We start from the raw sequence: 18,631 nt of genomic DNA on the forward strand, positions 1-18,631 counted from the left end.
AAACAATAAATTTTCAGGGGTCATAATAGGGGTCAAAGTTTAAAAAATTACCCCCTTTTTTTTGCTCAGCATACACCTCCAAACACCCGGGCAACGCCGGGCACCCATGCTAGTATATATATATATAGCCTTTGAGATTTGAAAAAAAAAAAATCACTCGACCGCTGGTCGAGTCTGAGGGAAAATTTACTCGCCCCCAAATATTTTTACTTTTCCGATTTTATGTCTTTGTTTCAGTCAATTAGTAAATAATTTTACAATAATTCAAGAAATTACCGTGTGTATAATCTAACGAGAAAATATTTGTTTAACTCTTGTAAATCAACTATTTTATTACTACAAATATTTCAGTAAATATTCAACAAAACATTAAAATACAACACCAGTTTCTTTATATAGCATCATTCATATTTTGTTCTATAGAATTAAGAATCATTTCTTCGGATGCTGATACGTAGTATCAAAATGACAATTGAAATATAAATAATTCAAGACTGTGTTTATTGGTACCGTTAGAAAACAAATACATCACAAAGAAAACAATGTAAAATCACACCCTTGAAATAAATATATTTTAAAATGCAAAACAAATATTAGAGATTCATTTTTTCATTAAAACATTTCAATATGAAGTTTCTGACTGAAAAATATTCTGAAACACAAATCATCCCAGCAGCTCAAAAGAATCAGAAATAGTTACAATAATTATTGAACAAAACTCGAAGCAAGATCATAATCTGTTGCCAAGGCTGCTGGAAAAATGGTGGGATCTTTCTATCGATCCGGTAGATATCTCACTGCTGATGCAATTATCTACCTATATAAGAGCCAGGTACATCCAAGGATGGAATACTGTTGCCACATCTGGGCAGGAGCTGCTAGAAAGGACTTGTCCTGCCTTGATAGAGTTCAAAATAGACTTCGTAGCCTCGTAGGAGATGTCCTTTTCTCTTCCCTGCAACCTCTATCTCACAGAAGAGATGTTGCGAGGTTGTCTCTTATGTATCGTTATTTTCATGGGAAGTGTTTGACTGAGCTTCAGTCTATGGTCTCCCCTCGCCAAACTTTCACAAGAAACACTCGTCTAGCTGTAAACACTATCAATAATTCCTCCCACTCTTTATCTGTGCCTAAACCTAAACGTAGATTCCATGAACAAAGCTTCTTTCTTAGAATTGCACGCCTGTGGAATTGTCTTCCGTTTACCTGTTTTCCGGCTGACTACAATATGTTTGTGTTCAAGTCTAACGTAAATAAGTTCTTGATGAGCCGTTCCATATAAGTTATCAAATTTACCAAATTTTCATTACTAATGATTACTATATTGTCCAATTTCTACTGTACACTCTTTAACCCTTATCCTTGAGTGGCCTCTTCGCCTTGATAATGTGGTGATGCTTATGTAAAAAAAAAATAGATAAAAAAATAAATAAATAAAAAAATAATAATAAAAATGGACATTTAGCATCATATAGCATTGAACATTTTAGCAAAATTTATATAGATTAACCTAGTAATTAAATAGCTTTGTTAATGAAACAAAGGTTTTTTATACATTTATTCTATATTTTTATCTTTTACAAGGCAAGTCGAAATATTATATCATGTATAACATGTTACTAATAATCAGCCGTCTTGATATTTTTATGTGTTTACATTTTTATAATTCAGATTTGTTTATATCCTGATACATTTCTATCGTCCCTGGAATAAATAATGTTTGCTTATGAAGAAACAAAACTGAAGTGAAAACTGATTACTTACTTGTTGTATAATTTAATTTTCGGTGCGTGCTTGACAGAACAATGCATTTTTTTCCTCTTTCAAATGTTCGTCTTTACTTTTGTAAGCATGAAGTGTATGCAGTTGTAGCATCAAAGAATTTTTTTTCCAAATGAAGGTGACATTTTGACTACATGCCGAATGTGTAAATTTGACCTCTTGTTGACCTTTAACGTGACCACTCTTTTTTCAATACGATATTCCAACGGTCTCACAGCTAGAGATGAAAGAATTCACAAATGATGAGACATAGGTCATTCTAAGTCACCGCAATATTTGAGTGTCATAAAATAAATGAGTTCCCCCCCCACCGTTTCTTTTAATAAAGAAACAGGGAAAAACTAGTTTATTTTATGACACTCAAATATGCTGTGACTTAGAATGACCTATGTCTCATCATTCGCCACAAATTTATTTTGATATTGGTTCATTTTAGAAACATTTAAGAAATTTTATCGACTGGCGGGCGAGGGATTTATGACTTTTAGTCGCCCCAAGAAATTTTCAATCGATTGTGGCGACCGGTCATGTAAAGTCTCAAAGGCTGTGTGTGTATATATATATATAAGTAGAGAAAAATATATATTTTTGAATTTACATAGTAAATTTGATTTAAAAATATATAGAGATATTTACCTTTTAATTTTTCTTTTTTTGAAATCAGGAACTGTGTTTAAAGTAGTCATTTAGATGTTTGCTATAGCTTTTTATCTTATTGAATGATGAATTTAAAAAGGGGTGCGCTCGTGCAATAAATTGTTTCCGTTAGCGTATTTTTGATTTAAAGACGCTACAGTTTATATATAGAGAGAGAATATTTCAATTAGAAGTTTTAAGGGGAGATAATAACACATGACAATTATCTAAATTATGTAAATTCAAAAATATATATTTTTCTCTACTTATTTCTATCTCTAACCCATATTAATTTTCTTATAAATTTTAAATCCAAACCTTTTATTTCAATTTTTCAGATTCATCTGCCTTACTTTTAATGCTAGGTTTATTTATGGTGTCTTTTAAATTCAATAAAAACCCTCCTAAATTTGCTGATGAGGAGACCTTGCTTACCAAAAAACTATATAATTGTTCTACATAACTTGATGTATACCACAATAAAAAGCATTGTTTTCCGAAACGATCGTACAGATAATTGATTTTGTTGTTCCTTCTTATGAAACTGATTTTTAATTTAATTAAAATTTGATTTTTAAATTTTTAAAAAATTTTTAAATTTTTAAATTTTAAATTATAAATCACATTACTTAATATTGAATTAGCTCTAGGACATTTAACTATCGAGCTTATTATATATCTAAATTACAACGAGCACTTTCTATTTCCTGTATTTTAATTAAACTAGTAATTTCACTGTTACATTAAAATACACTCAGCTCTTTAGACTATTGTTCTAATCTCCTTTAAATTTATATATATATATATATATATATATATATATATATATATGTGTGTGTGTGTGTGTGTATATATATATATATATATATATATGTCAGGTCATGTCATATGCTACTGGTACCATGGTAACCCAGTACTACCTGCCTCATGGTCGGGTCACCGGCGACTAAACTGGTTCCTCCACCAGACTTGTTTGGTGAGGAGGGTGGCTAGTCTCCCTGAAGGATTAAAAACATGACCTACCAAAGGGCGAATGAACCCTTTTTCGGGGTCAACGGCCAACTAGCACTGTGTGCATTTGTGTGTATGTATTTTTGTGTTGGGATGGAGAGAGCTCCCGTAAGCCGTGGTAAAGGCAACCTTTCTAGGAGAAGCAAATCTCTGATTTAAAAAACCATAATGCAGGAGACCAGTACCCGCATTAAGCTGGTCTGCAATTTAACTTGTTACTGGCTATTTTGCTCTTGCTTGTTGCTAGATCTCAACATTTTGAACCGAGAGAGCAACTTAGCTGTCATACAAAGCTAAGACTCTGTAACATCATCTGTGTATAGATACTCTCTCAGGCATTTGTCTATTAGAAATTATGATTTTTAAGCAAAAATAATTTGAACAAACTTTAAAAACATAACTTTTTAATTGTGTATAGATGTGCAATTAGGCAACCATTTCATACATATTTTGTTCTTTATATTTCTGGAAGTATTGTTTGTAAAAGAATTAATTTCTTGATTTCTAATTATCTTAAAAATTTGTATCCATGCAGTTTATATTGAATCAATCTCTTAAGAAAGAATAGATCCATTAATAATGAACTTAAAAAAATGAAAATAATTATGTCTATAGTAATACAATTTATTGTATTGTATTTGTGAAAAGTATAAAAATGATTTCTGTTTTCTTCTTCAGCATAAAGTACATTGGTTTGATGACAGCATTATTGATTGTGTTACTTGTTGCCAAGGATTATTGGTGGATGCTAGCAGACATTCTTAAGTCAGATGTAAGACATTGTATTTTTTTTGTTGTTTTTCTAAACAAAAACAAAAAAATGAGTTCAAACCATTTAAATTTGATTTATAATTAACAAATCTAATAGCAAAATATTAACTTTTTATGTGTATTTATTAAATAAATTTAAAATTTATTAGATACATTTTAAAATATTCTTTAGTTCTGAAACTGAGTTATGATTTAAAAAAATCCATTTTGTTCTAATTAACCGTATTTTGCAATTATTTACTATAGTTTTTTTTGTTGTTTGTACTAAGAATATAAGAAACATGCATTTTCTCTTTTTATTAGAATTTTCCATTACACCAAATTGAGCCACAGCAACGCGTGGCCGAGTACAGCTAGTATATATATATATATAATATATAAATTCTATTATATATATATATAATATATATAAATTCTATTATATATATATATATATAATATATATAAATTCTATTATATATATATATATATGATATATATAAATTCTATTATATATATATATATGATATATATAAATTCTATTATATATATATATATATATATATGATATATATAAATTCTATTATATATATATATAAATTCTATTATATATATATAAATATATAAATTCTATTATATATATATAAATATATAAATTCTATTATATATATATAAATTCTATTATATATATATATATAAATTCTATTATATATATATATATATATATAAATTCTATTATATATATATATATATAAATTCTATTATATATATATATATATAAATTCTATTATATATATATATAAATTCTATTATATATATATATATATATATAATCTATTATATATATATATAAATTCTATTATATATATATATATATATAAAATCTATTATATATATATATATAAATTCTATTATATATATATATATAAATTCTATTATATATATATATAAATTCTATTATATATATATATATAAATTCTATTATATATATATATATAAATTCTATTATATATATATATAAATTCTATTATATATATATATATAAATTCTATTATATATATATATATAAATTCTATTATATATATATATATATAAATTCTATTATATATATATATATAAATTCTATTATATATATATATATAAATTCTATTATATATATATATATAAATTCTATTATATATATATATAAATTCTATTATATATATATATAAATTCTATTATATATATATATAAATTCTATTATATATATATATAAATTCTATTATATATATATATAAATTCTATTATATATATATATAAATTCTATTATATATATATATAAATTCTATTATATATATATATAAATTCTATTATATATATATATAAATTCTATTATATATATATATAAATTCTATTATATATATATATATAAATTCTATTATATATATATATAAATTCTATTATATATATATATAAATTCTATTATATATATATAAATTCTATTATATATATATATAAATTCTATTATATATATATATAAATTCTATTATATATATATATAAATTCTATTATATATATATATATATATAAATTCTATTATATATATATATATATAAATTCTATTATATATATATATATATAAATTCTATTATATATATATATATATAAATTCTATTATATATATATATATATAAATTCTATTATATATATATATATATAAATTCTATTATATATATATATATAAATTCTATTATATATATATATATAAATTCTATTATATATATATATAAATTCTATTATATATATATATATATATATATATATATATATATATATAAATTCTATTATATATATATATAAATTCTATTATATATATATATATATATATATAAATTCTATTATATATATATATATATAAATTCTATTATATATATATATATAAACTCTATTATATATATATATAAATTCTATTATATATATATATATAAATTCTATTATATATATATATATAAATTCTATTATATATATATATATAAATAAATTCTATTATATATATATATATAAATAAATTCTATTATATATATATATATAAATAAATTCTATTATATATATATATAAATAAATTCTATTATATATATATATATATATAAATAAATTCTATTATATATATATATAAATAAATTCTATTATATATATATATAAATAAATTCTATTATATATATATATATAAATAAATTCTATTATATATATATATATAAATAAATTCTATTATATATATATATATATATATATAAAAATAAATTCTATTATATATATATATATATAAATAAATTCTATTATATATATATATATATATAAATAAATTCTATTATATATATATATATAAATAAATTCTATTATATATATATATATAAATAAATTCTATTATATATATATATATAAATAAATTCTATTATATATATATATATAAATAAATTCTATTATATATATACATATAAATAAATTCTATTATATATATATATAAATAAATTCTATTATATATATATATAAATAAATTCTATTATATATATATATATAAATAAATTCTATTATATATATATATAAATAAATTCTATTATATATATATATATATATATATATATATATATATATATATATATATATATATACTAGCTGTACCCTGCCACGTGTTGCTGTGGCTCAATTTGGTGTAAAGAGAAACAATGCGTTTGATGTTTCTTTTTGCCAGCACAAAGAAGGTTGACGCACCGCAATAGAGACAGCCTCCAAAATCTTTAAATGGTTTTTGGAGTCCGCTCTATGTAGCACCTCGAACCAATCTATTTTATATCTATCGGCACAGCACGGGTTGTCAACCAAATGCTGGCCAATAGCAGAGTCCAAGGCTGCAGAAGGAGGGAGACCATCAGACCCCATCCTCCCTTGTCTGATCTTCGATGGAACATGCTGGTTTATGCGAGTCAAAAGGTGCAAGGATGTTCGCCCAACATAACCAGCATCGCACTGGCATCTAAACTGATATACAATATTACTATTTTGGATGTAAGGCAAACTATCCTTGCGAAAAGACGGAAAAGTAGGTCTCGTAGTATGTACCAAATGCAAGGACACAGAATTGAAGCAGTCGTAAATACTTCTTCGAATCTGTTTGGAAATTATATTACTCCCCTCCCCAATCCACGGTAATTTCAAATAAACCGGGCATTTCAAGGGTCCAAACTTTTTAGGGGGTTTAAAATCCGCAACCTTTTTGAAAATACAGTCATCAATAAGGTCAACAGGATAACCATTATTGATAAATATTTCCCTGATCTTATCGAGTTCAATATCTAATCTGTTAGGCAAACAAATCATGAGGGCTCTATGTACCAAAGTATTAATTAAGCCGACCTTACGTGATTTAGGTACAAAAGACAACTAGTTTTAAGGTTGAAAATCCGAATTTTTAATGTGTATAATTTTTCATCTTTTGTGTTTCGAAGTGTGAAATTCATTGAATATGTTAATGATAATTATTATCTTTCAGATTAGTGAGCCCAATATTGCCAATATACCATTAGGAAATGCTTTGAAGAATCGATACAAAGAAAAAAACATTGATAAATGACTGCGCATTTTGCTAAAATTACAATCATTTCTTTTGTCAATTTGTTGTTACGTGATATTTTTTCATCTACAGAAGACCATATAATCTAAAAAACAGTTGTTTTGTATTTACAAACAGTTATTACCTCCCCTTTTTCCAAAATTATATCCAAGTTTGCCACTGATGATGCTGTGATTTGCATTTGACTTAGTTTAAAGTGTGGGGACTGGCATCTACCACACCCTCGTCCAGAAACACTTGGTCCTAATGGCAAGACAGGGTCAAACACATACGGTGTCTAGCATTCCTAAAATGGTCACTCATCTGATACTGGCCAGCCTTATCGTTGCTTATTTTCGGGGGGGTTATGTAGGTAACAAATATATGTATCATTTATGAAAAAAAAAAAACCCTTATTGTTCACTTAGTCATCAAAAAAAATCGTTAGGATTAAATGAATTTATTTTGTTTTGAAAAGCCTACCATAGTTTCTTGAAAAGTAACGTTAAATTTTGGATTTTTTAAATTTTGACATGCGATATCTATATATTAAGATAAAAGATTGAATTATATGAAATTCATGTACTTATGTTATAATATTTTTGCATATTCTTATAGCAAATCATCTTAAATCTTATTTAGACAAAAAATAAAAAAATAATCAAACACCTTTTTAAAAAAATATTTAAATGTGTTACCCATCAAGACAAAATCGCGGTGAATGGTGTTTTTTTTGTTTTTTTTTAGAAAATTTAAAATTCTATTAAAAATAGAAAAAAAAGTTTTATATTATTCTACTTTTTATATGATAAAATTCAGGCTTTTATCTTTCTGGAAAAAAAGTTGTTCAACAATAATAGATTTTAATAGATTTTACCTCATTTAAAATTTTTTTTTTTTTTTCCATTTTTTAGCCATGCCTAGAAAAATATTATGATCCTTCAACATTTTTATATTATATATACTGAGGTTACATTTAATTTTTATATTTACCATGAATTTGTATATAAAAATGCAAATAAATTCAATATTATTATATTTTGACAAAAAAAAACAACATTTATACTATAATCTGTCGAATTGCAACAAAAAAAAAAATCATTCTAGAAAATAATTAATCTTTCCAAAATATTCAGTTTTGAACATAGAATTTGGAGTAAATATTTCCTATTTATTAGACGTTAAGTCAGAGATGGGCAAACTACGGCCCGCCAAAGGAATTCATGCGGCCCTCCAAGTACTAAATATTGAATTGTGTGTTTCTCATGGCCGTGCGGACTGCCGGATATAAGTACGGGCAGATCCTTGCAAAAATGAAAATTTGGAGATGAAAGTATCCTTTTTTTTTTCTTTTTTCTTTTTACATGGAGGTCACCACTTATCAAGGCCTAGAAGCGACTCGGGGATAAGGGTTATTTTGTGTACAGTAATCAATGGGATAGTGTTGCAGTATTCATTAGTATTGGAGATTTGATAAAGTGGCATTACTTAAGGGGGTGGTTCATCAGGAATTTGTTTATGTTAGACTTGAAGACATCCATGTTGAAGTCAGGAGGGAAACAGGCAGATGGAACAGAGTTCCACAGGCATGCAGTTCTAAGAAAGAAGCTGTGTTCATGGAATCTACGTTTTGATTTAGGCACAGATAAAGAGTGGGGAAAATTGTTGACAGTGGTTTCAGCTAGACGGGTGTTTATCGTGAAAGATTGGCTAGGGGCGACCAGAGATTAGAGCTCAGACGAGCACTTGCCATGGAGATAACGATAAAACAAAGATATGCTCGCAACATCTCTTCTATGGGAGAGAGGTTGCAGGGAAGAGAAAAGGGCATCCCCCACTAAACCACAAAGTCGATTTTGTACTCTGTCAAGGCAGGACAGGCTGTTTTTAGCAGCTCCTGCCCACATGTAGCAGCAGTATTCCATCCTTGGACCTACTTGACTTTTACATAGATAGAGAATTGCATCAGTAGTGAGATATCTTCTGGAGCGGTAGAAGGATCCTACCATTTTTCCAACGACGTTGGCAACAGACTTGATGTACGTGTTCCATTTCAGATCAGGAGTAAAGGTCAAACCCAGAAGCTTGTCGAAACATGGGGCCTCTCCCAGATGAGAGCCATCCATTTCAATTGATGCCAGATGGAGATCAGAGCGTTGATGATGTAAAGATAGAAGCTTGGTTTTAGATGCATTAAAGGTAACCAGCCACCTCTTCCCCCACTGTACCACGCGCTCTAGATCAGAAGAGAGAGAATCAGAGAGAACTTTGTCATTTACGGCCTTTGATGTGTTGCCATAGATGGTGGTGTCATCAGCATAGATGTCAACGAATGATTTAAGTATGTTTTGGGAAATCATTAATGTAGATCAGGAAGAGAGTTGGACCCAGGATGGACCCCTGAGGGACTCCAGCATTAATACTGTGGGCCTCTGATTTTTGCCCATCAACCACTACTCTTGTGAGCCTATCAGAGAGAAATGATTTAATGATTGAGAAAACATTTCCAATTATACCGTAGCTGGAAATCTTGTGAAGTAGGCCCTTATGCCATACCTTGTCGAAGGCCTTTGATATGTCCAGAGCAATTGCCCTAGAAAGGAAGCCTTTGTCAAGAGATTCGCTAATCCTATGAGATATAACCGTTAACACATCTGCTGTAGATCTTGCAGAACGGAAACCATATTGCGTGTCACTAAGAAGGTTATTTCTGCTGAGGTGGTTAACTACTTCTCTATTTAATATGGATTCCAGCAACTTACTTATGACACACAGGAGACTTATTGGTCTGTACTGAGAGGGAGATGACTTATCACCTGAATTCTTAAATACAGGGCATACTGATGAGGTTTTCAAAGTTGTTGGAAAGCACTTCTCCTTAAGGCAACACTTAAACAGTTTTGTAAGTATGGGGGCAAGTTCTTGTTGAAGCTTTTTTAACACTATAATTGGAATGCCGTCAGCGCCAGTTGCTTTATTGGAATCAAGGTTCTTGATTAGCTTGGCGACCTCACGCACAGATATTTTTATGTTACCTAGCGTGTTCTGTATTATAGGAGGAAATACGGGGAGTTGATGGCCTTTGTTGCATAGGGTAGAATCAGCTGCAACGTTTTTGGCAAATAGTTTGGCCTTGTCTGATGCTGACGAGATGACCTCTGGTCCATTGATAATGGTTGGGATAGAATGCAAGCTTCTGTTCAGGATCCTATTTGCTATTTGCCAAAACTGGTGGGAACCAAGCCGTTGATCAGCTACTTTGGATTTAACGGACTGAGCATGTAGCTCTCTAGAATTTTTTATTACTCTTTTACAGTGGTTGTTGGTGTTCCTGAAAGCAGCTTTAGTCTCAGTACATCTATTATGTTGGTAGCTATGGAAAAAGTGATTTCTGTGCGCAATAGCAGCAGCACATTCTGGGGAGAACCATGGCTGGCTGTTAGGTTTTTGTTGAAATATTTTGTATGGTATGAATCGGTCTATGTCTACAATTAACCATTCTCTCAGATCTGATAGTATAGAGGACACATCCTTTTTAAACATGGAACGCAGAGGTAGATCAGATATGAATGTATGGAAGCTATCCCAGTCAGCCATAGAGTATCGGTATACAGTATGGTGGAGAGGTATGTCTGAGGACTTAGTACGTTTCATTTTTATCTTAACTCATTAACAATCTAACTATATTTATGAAAAAAGAAAAACAAAGAAAATAAAAGAAAACGAAGAAACCTTACGAATAACACATTAAAAAAATTACTGTTTTATTGGGACTGGTAAGTTCACACTTGGTTCCCAGCTAGACTGCAAGGCATAGCTTTATGGGATCCTTTTTGATTTACCGAGCCCAAAACCTTTGTCTGGCTGAAAACAGGCAATAAATTATTTTAATATTCTAAAAATATTCTGGTGCCTATAAAATCGGGCGCCTGTGGTCTGGGATACCGCTGGCCTGACCGACCGGTCAAGTCTTAGCAAATTCTCTCTCCCATCCCCATCACTCTCAAAAAACAGTAAAATTTTCATATGATATTTAGAATTTCCAAAGAAAGGACATCATATAAATTCATTGCCAAGCATTTGAGTAAGTTAAAATATTGACTAATTATTTTGTTTACATCTGTAATTATGCTAATTTGTTACAAAAATTTAATAAATTTAAATTCACATTATGTAATTTCGTAAGTTAAAAGGTTTCGAATTTCAATAACAGGGTTTATGCAAATTCAAGCAAAATAATTAAAAAAAAAAAAAATTAATATTGTCCAGTTTTGTCAAATACCTTTTAAAAATATCTTGATTGAAATAATAGCTAAAAATTGGCCCTCTTGCACTTTAAGGAAACTAAAATAGGAAGATAAAAATGGAATAGAAGTCATTTGACACTGGTTGAAAGAATAAAATATTGATAAAAATTGAAATTGTTGGAAAAGAATTTAATAACTAAGTATTTAATAATTAATACTATAAAAAATAATATTCTAAAAGAATTTTTTAATTTTTTAAGTTAAGAATTTAATAAGTATTTAATAATAGTATAAAAATAATTAATGTAGAAGAATTTTTAAAGAGTTAAAGTCATTTAGGTAACAATTCGATCGCTTATTTATAGTGAACTATTTTACTGTTATTTTAAATTTAAAAACGTTAATTAGCTCTCCAGTTATTACGATAAAATATGGATAGAATTTAACAATTGAAATTATTGTAAAAGAATTTAATTACTAAGTATTTAATAATTATTATTTAAAAAGTCACACGGGAAAAGGAAAATGTGTAGCCTATTAGGAACTATGAAAGAAATGTTTAATCTACATTGTTGGAATTTGTGTGGCGGAGAAGGAAATCGACGCAAATATTTCCACATAATATGTATCAGAGAACAATATCAGTTCTAATCATTTTTATTTGGTTGTTAAAAAATCTGTTTTCTACTATTGTCAATTTTAATATTGTTTCAATAATATCATTTCTAATTTTCTTTATTTGTTTGTAAAAAAAAAGTACTTCAGGGAAATGTGGATCCTGCGTAAACAGTTTTCTTTTAATGGCTGCTCCCTGAAATGCGCAAAACGTTTTGTCACTTTCTTCGTATATATCTCATAGACCCCATTTTTTTTTTTTAATCATGCGTGTATTTATTTATTTATAAACCAATGAAATCATTTTGTGCATGTGTTTTCAGGGAGCATCCATTAAAAAAAAAAAAAAAACGTATATGCAGGGTCCACGTTTGACGTGAGGTAAAAAAAACAACCTGTTTTCTAATATTGTCAATTTCAATATCATTTCTTTTTATCATTTCTAATTATTTTCATGTTTGTCATTTTATTTATAAAATTACGTTTAAAAAATTGTTTTAAAGATTCCTGCATTAATAAAAAAACATTTATTAAAAAAAAAATTTTGTTTCTAATATTGTCAATTACAATATCGTTTCTTTTTATCATTTCTAATTATTTTTATGTTTGTCCTTTTATTTATTACGTTTAAAAAATTGTTTTAAAAATTCTTGCATTAATAAAAAGCATTTATTAAAAAAAATTCTGTTTTCTAATATTGTTAATTTCATTATTCCATTTTATTTATAGTAATGACATCAATATTTTGCTATCCAATCAAATTGCATTCTTTCAACCGATGTCAAACGACTTCTGTTCCATTTTAAGATATTGTTCATATTTTAGTTTCCTTAAAGTTCAAGAGGGCCTAAAATTTTAAATTTTACAGGACGCCTACATATATATATATATATATATATATATATATAGCATGTGTTTTATGATCAATTTCTTCTACATATATACATATATTATTCAATTTTGTACATTTATTACTGATTAAAATAAATTAACTGATTTATAAAATATTTATTAAAAAAACACTTTTAATCTTGTTTTCCATTTTTCTATAAATGACCAAAAATTAATTCACATATATGCAAAAAGTTTGTAAAAGGTAACATTTTGTGGGTGCTTAAAAAATTGCGAAAATGTGTGAATACCAATCGGATCTTCGATTTGTTTCATTATGTTATATTTTTGAAAACAATATTTTGAAGTACTTGTTTTACTTCTTTTTTTAATATTTTTTTTCGTAAATTGTATCAACATTAGGGTAAATAAGCACGCTATGTTTTTCGGTTGTCACAAATGGTAAATGTGCAGTTTAACTCCACCCTCGACAAATCATTTAAAATTGCCAAGTTTTAGGTTTTCGAGGTGTTGAAAATGAAAATAACGTTTTAAATTTCTGGCAAATGAGTAGTTTTCAAGCTATAAAGAAATATTGGTTTTAAAACGTGGGGTACCACTTTTCTGTAATAATTTAACTTATGACCACTTTTTATTGGGGGGGCACCATTTTAAAGTTTCTTTTCAGCCTCGGAAAATCGGTACTCCTTGGGCGTTGAGTTCCATATCATCCCGGCCTAAATATGACTTGTACGTCCTATATGTTTTCTCATGAAACCGGTAGGTAGGGTGGGGGTGGGGCATTTATATATCTTTTCTGCATAGAAATAAATTTCAAGTTTTTATTTTTTTAAGAATAAAAAAGGAAAAAAATAGAAATTTGAAAAACAAATTTCTATTTTTCTGATGCTGGAAATGTAAAAAGACTAAATTCGCGAAATTTGGCCTCCAAAATGTCAATTACCAGACCTTTACTTCACCTTTTACTTCAAATCTGGCCTCTTCTACGATAGATAAAATCGTCCTTATAAGAAATTGTTTTTTGGACGTAAAAAAAAAAATATTTGATCAAATTAAGTGAAATATTTTGTATGAGAACTATTGTAATCGAAAAAAATTAGGAATCGTTCCAACACTTTTTAAGCTAAAGTTTTTTTTTGTTTATTATTATTTAAGCAAATATGCACAGATCACTTGCTGCACAGCCTTAATATGTGGCATTTAACTGTAAAAAATTGGGAAAAGGGGCTCATTGCATTTTCGGTCCAAGGGCCCGTAATACTGATAAAGCAAAACTTTGTTCATTTTCCTGTTAAAAACATGAACTGTTACACAAGCATTATCAGACAAATACATTTCCCAGTTGATGGTTCTGAAAGAGGAATTTATCAGAAGATTTACTGATTTCGAGGCAATTGAAGGACAGTTTGATTTGCTCAGCTCAATTTTTGCATGTGATGTTGAAACAGCTGACGAAGAACTGCAGGTAGATCTTATTAACTCGCAAGCTGACAACTCTTTAAAAAGGCTCCTTGAAAATAAACTACTAGTCGAGTTTTATGCATCTCTACACCCAGAAAAGTTTAAAAATCTGAAAAATTTGGCAAGGAAGATGTTTGTATTATTTTCTTCAACTTACATATGTGAGCAGACTTTCTATATATTGAAAATTAACAAGTCAAAGAACAGGTCACTTCTCACAGACTTGAATCTTCAGTCAGTGTTAAGAATCAGTACAAGCAACTTGATACCCAATTTCAATAAACTGGTATATGATTGCAGTCAGTTGCATCATTCTCACTGAGTCATTTTGATCCTTCTGTTACTGAGCTATTTTGTTTTTCAAATGTTTCACATGAAGTTACTGCTTTAAAATATCAATACAAATGTTTTCCTCTTTAAATTGAGTTACTTTGTTTTTAAACAAATATGCTTCATGTGACGTTTCTTCTTTAATATAGAAATTCATTTTTGTCTTTTGAGTTACTTTATATGTGTATCTTTTAAAGATTCTATTCTAAAATATTAATTAATAAAATATCTTTTTAATTTCTTTAAACAGAGTTACTTAATAATTGCTTTTATTCTTAAAACAAGGTTATTTTGTTTTTCAAATGTGTTTCATATGAAGCTCCTACTTTAAAATACATATTAATAAATTTGTTTTGTTTTAAAATTTTAAGTTAAACTGACTTATCGTATCTTTCAAATAAATGTTTCATGGGAATCTTAGTAGTTTAAAATGCTAATAAATGAAAATTGATTGCATTTTTTCTTTGGAATCCTTTTGTTTTGTCTATTTTAAATATCAATTATATTGGAAAATATACTATGTGACCAAATAAAATTTGAATTTTTTTAATGTGGCCCTTGCACACCCCTACGTTAAGTTATGACATCAACGATTCTATAGCGAGCAATGGAGGTCCCTACTGACCACTTCATATTCATTTAAAAAGAATACTGGAGAGATGAATGTAATAATCAAAGAAGCAAGCGCCCACGTGTGTGCATTGTGTGGCTATACGAATTATCTCCAGGTGGGATCTTAGAGAGATTAAAGATGGCAGCCATGGATTTATAAGGTGTGGTCTTGTGAAATTGCACAAGATCACAATGCCCATATATGCAAATGAAATGCAGTCAGTTTTTTAATAAAATGCCTGTTGGCAGAGGTGAGGGAGACTATTCTTCTAGGTGCGGACAAAAATAGGGGGACCTAGTTTTGAAAGCCGATTTATCATAATTTTCCGGTAGGTTTCCGACTACTTTTTGATTGTATTTGAAAGATTAAGGACTAAACTTAATTTCCAAAAGGAAAAAAAATGTTTGTACACATGAAAAAAAAAAAAAGTTATGAAAATGTTTTCATGGTGAGCTACCCAATTCAGCTAAATTTTGAAGTTAAATAAATTCATTGTAAAAAAATCCTTTAAAAGATAAATATTAGTTTTATGTGTCTATTTCAAAGATAATTAGTAAAGTAAAGTCTTAAGATATTGAATTAAATAAAAAAAAAACACCTTGTTTGTACAAAACATAAATTAATTAACCCAAAAACCGAGTGATTCTGGCGTTCGCAAAACGCAACAAACTAAAATTTTGTAAACACAAAAATTACGAAGGCCCAAAATTTCAGGCAGTCGAAAGACTGAAAATGAGGTCATGTAATTAAAAGGGAGAAAGTTCTTTTTCCCCAGTTGTGCATCCGTACATTCCTTTTCTGAACGTTTGTATTAATTTTTGCATTTTTTAATTTAATTATTTTTCTATGTTCATATTTTTAAATTAATTTTTTTTCTCAATTATTGTTCAATATTATATAAAAAATATGTTACGCCGAAAGTTTCGCATTCTTACAAGCAAGGAAATTATTAAAATCTTGCATATAAAAATTATGCGAAACCTGTAATTTAAAAAAAAAAGTAGAAATATTTTTTGCAATTATAATTTTTTTGTGTGAAAATATAAAATAAGCAATGCTTAATACCGGTAGTTAGAGAAATTCATTAATACGGATTTAGGGGCTTTTTTGTAATGTTTCTATAAAAATTGTTTTATTTTATTTTTATTGTTACAAATTACGATGCTTTATTTGGTGCTAATGGAGTGATCTGCGCTATATCTTAAATCATATTTCCACGTTTAAAGTTTTGGTACTCATGCAGAGAGTGATCCGTGCTGAAATAACAACATTATTTAAAAAGCCATTCTTAACATGGGGAGGGTATTTTGTACCTATTCTGTACTTTAACCTTACAATTGAATAAAAGAAAAACATATCATAAAACTTTAATTAAATGTGAAAATATGATTTTAAAAAATAGCGTGGATCACTCTCTGCATTAACACCAAAGTTTTATTGGTAAATATTCAGATACGTTACAACAGAACACCGACCACTCTAATTTGTTTTTTTTTAGGGGTAATCGAGGTCGCTGACAACGAATGATAATCAAACCCGGGGCAAATTTACCGTTTGCATGGTATTAACCCCTTAACCTACAAACTACTTTCCGCCATTTTACAGCTTCCGTATACGCTACGCATGCGGCAGCATAAACGACGGTTGTAGAATGTGCCTTCATGTAGAGAACTGCCTTTTCACATGGGGTACGGATCTTTTGTGGAACATTTAAACTTATACAAAAAAGAAGAAAAGCACTCCAAGTGAGGGGGGGGGGGTAATGTCGGAAAAACTTTTTTTTTATTCAGAACAGAATTAAAAAAATTTTTTTTTTTTTTCATTGGCAGACAATTTAAAATTCGAAGAAAAAATTGTCTAAAACAAAATTTAAAAAATGCACTACAGTAGGTTTTTGAGGGATTTTATTTTATTTTTTTTTTTTTTGTTACATATGTTTTTGTAAACCGCATTAAAAACTAAGCACCAAACTTTTTATTTTATTATTTTTTTTTTTTCGGTAGGGGGATTCAATTATACTTGTGTGGCTTAACAGATGCTTCTGCAGTTTAATTAACCGTTTTTCTGTAAGTAACGCACCGCACCGTGCACCATTTACCGATTAGAACACCATTTAACATTTTTCTGAGATTTTACTGTTTACATTGGGGGAGGGGGGTTAGGGCACGCCCCAACAGAACCCCCGCCTCCTCCCTCAATGTAAACAGAAAGCAGTAAAATGTTAAAATGTATTCTAATCAGTAAATTTTTTTCTTCGAAATTTTAAACTGTCCGCCAATGAAAAAAAATTTTTTAATTCTGTTCTGAAAAAAGTCTTTCCGACATTACCCCCCCCCTCCTCACTTGGAGCGCTTTCTTCTTTTTTGTTCTCTACGTGAAGGCACATTCAACAGCCGTCATTTATGCTGCTGCGTGCGTAGTGTAAACGGAAGATGTAAAATGGCGGAAAGTAGTTTGTGGGTTCAGGGGTTAATACCAGGCAAACGCCGCAAACGGTACATTTGCCCCAGGTTTGATCATCATTCGTTGTCAGCGACCTCGATTACCCCTAAAAAAACAAATTAGAGTGGTCGGTGTTCTGTTGTAACGTATCTGAGTATTTACCATTCTGTTTACACTGGGGAGGGGGCGGTAGTGGGGAGGAGGCACGCGCGCCTCAACACCTTCCTAATGTAAACAGAATTTTTGTGAAATGGTAAATGTCGGCACATTACTTACGGAAAAAACAGTTAATTAAACTGCAGAAGC

At 28.6% G+C, this 18,631-nt stretch overlaps 1 protein-coding gene across 1 annotated transcript in view; it reads right to left on the reverse strand.

The window, feature by feature from the left end:
• Positions 1-18,631, reverse strand: part of LOC145286031 (protein O-mannosyl-transferase 1-like) — a 106,902-nt gene that overhangs the window by 87,441 nt on the left and 830 nt on the right. The gene's annotated exons all lie outside the window — the stretch shown is intronic.

Source organism: Euprymna scolopes, chromosome 10, assembly GCF_053919585.1.
Source record: "Euprymna scolopes isolate OS-2025 chromosome 10, ASM5391958v1, whole genome shotgun sequence".
Taxonomy (NCBI): Eukaryota; Metazoa; Mollusca; class Cephalopoda; order Sepiida; family Sepiolidae; genus Euprymna; species Euprymna scolopes.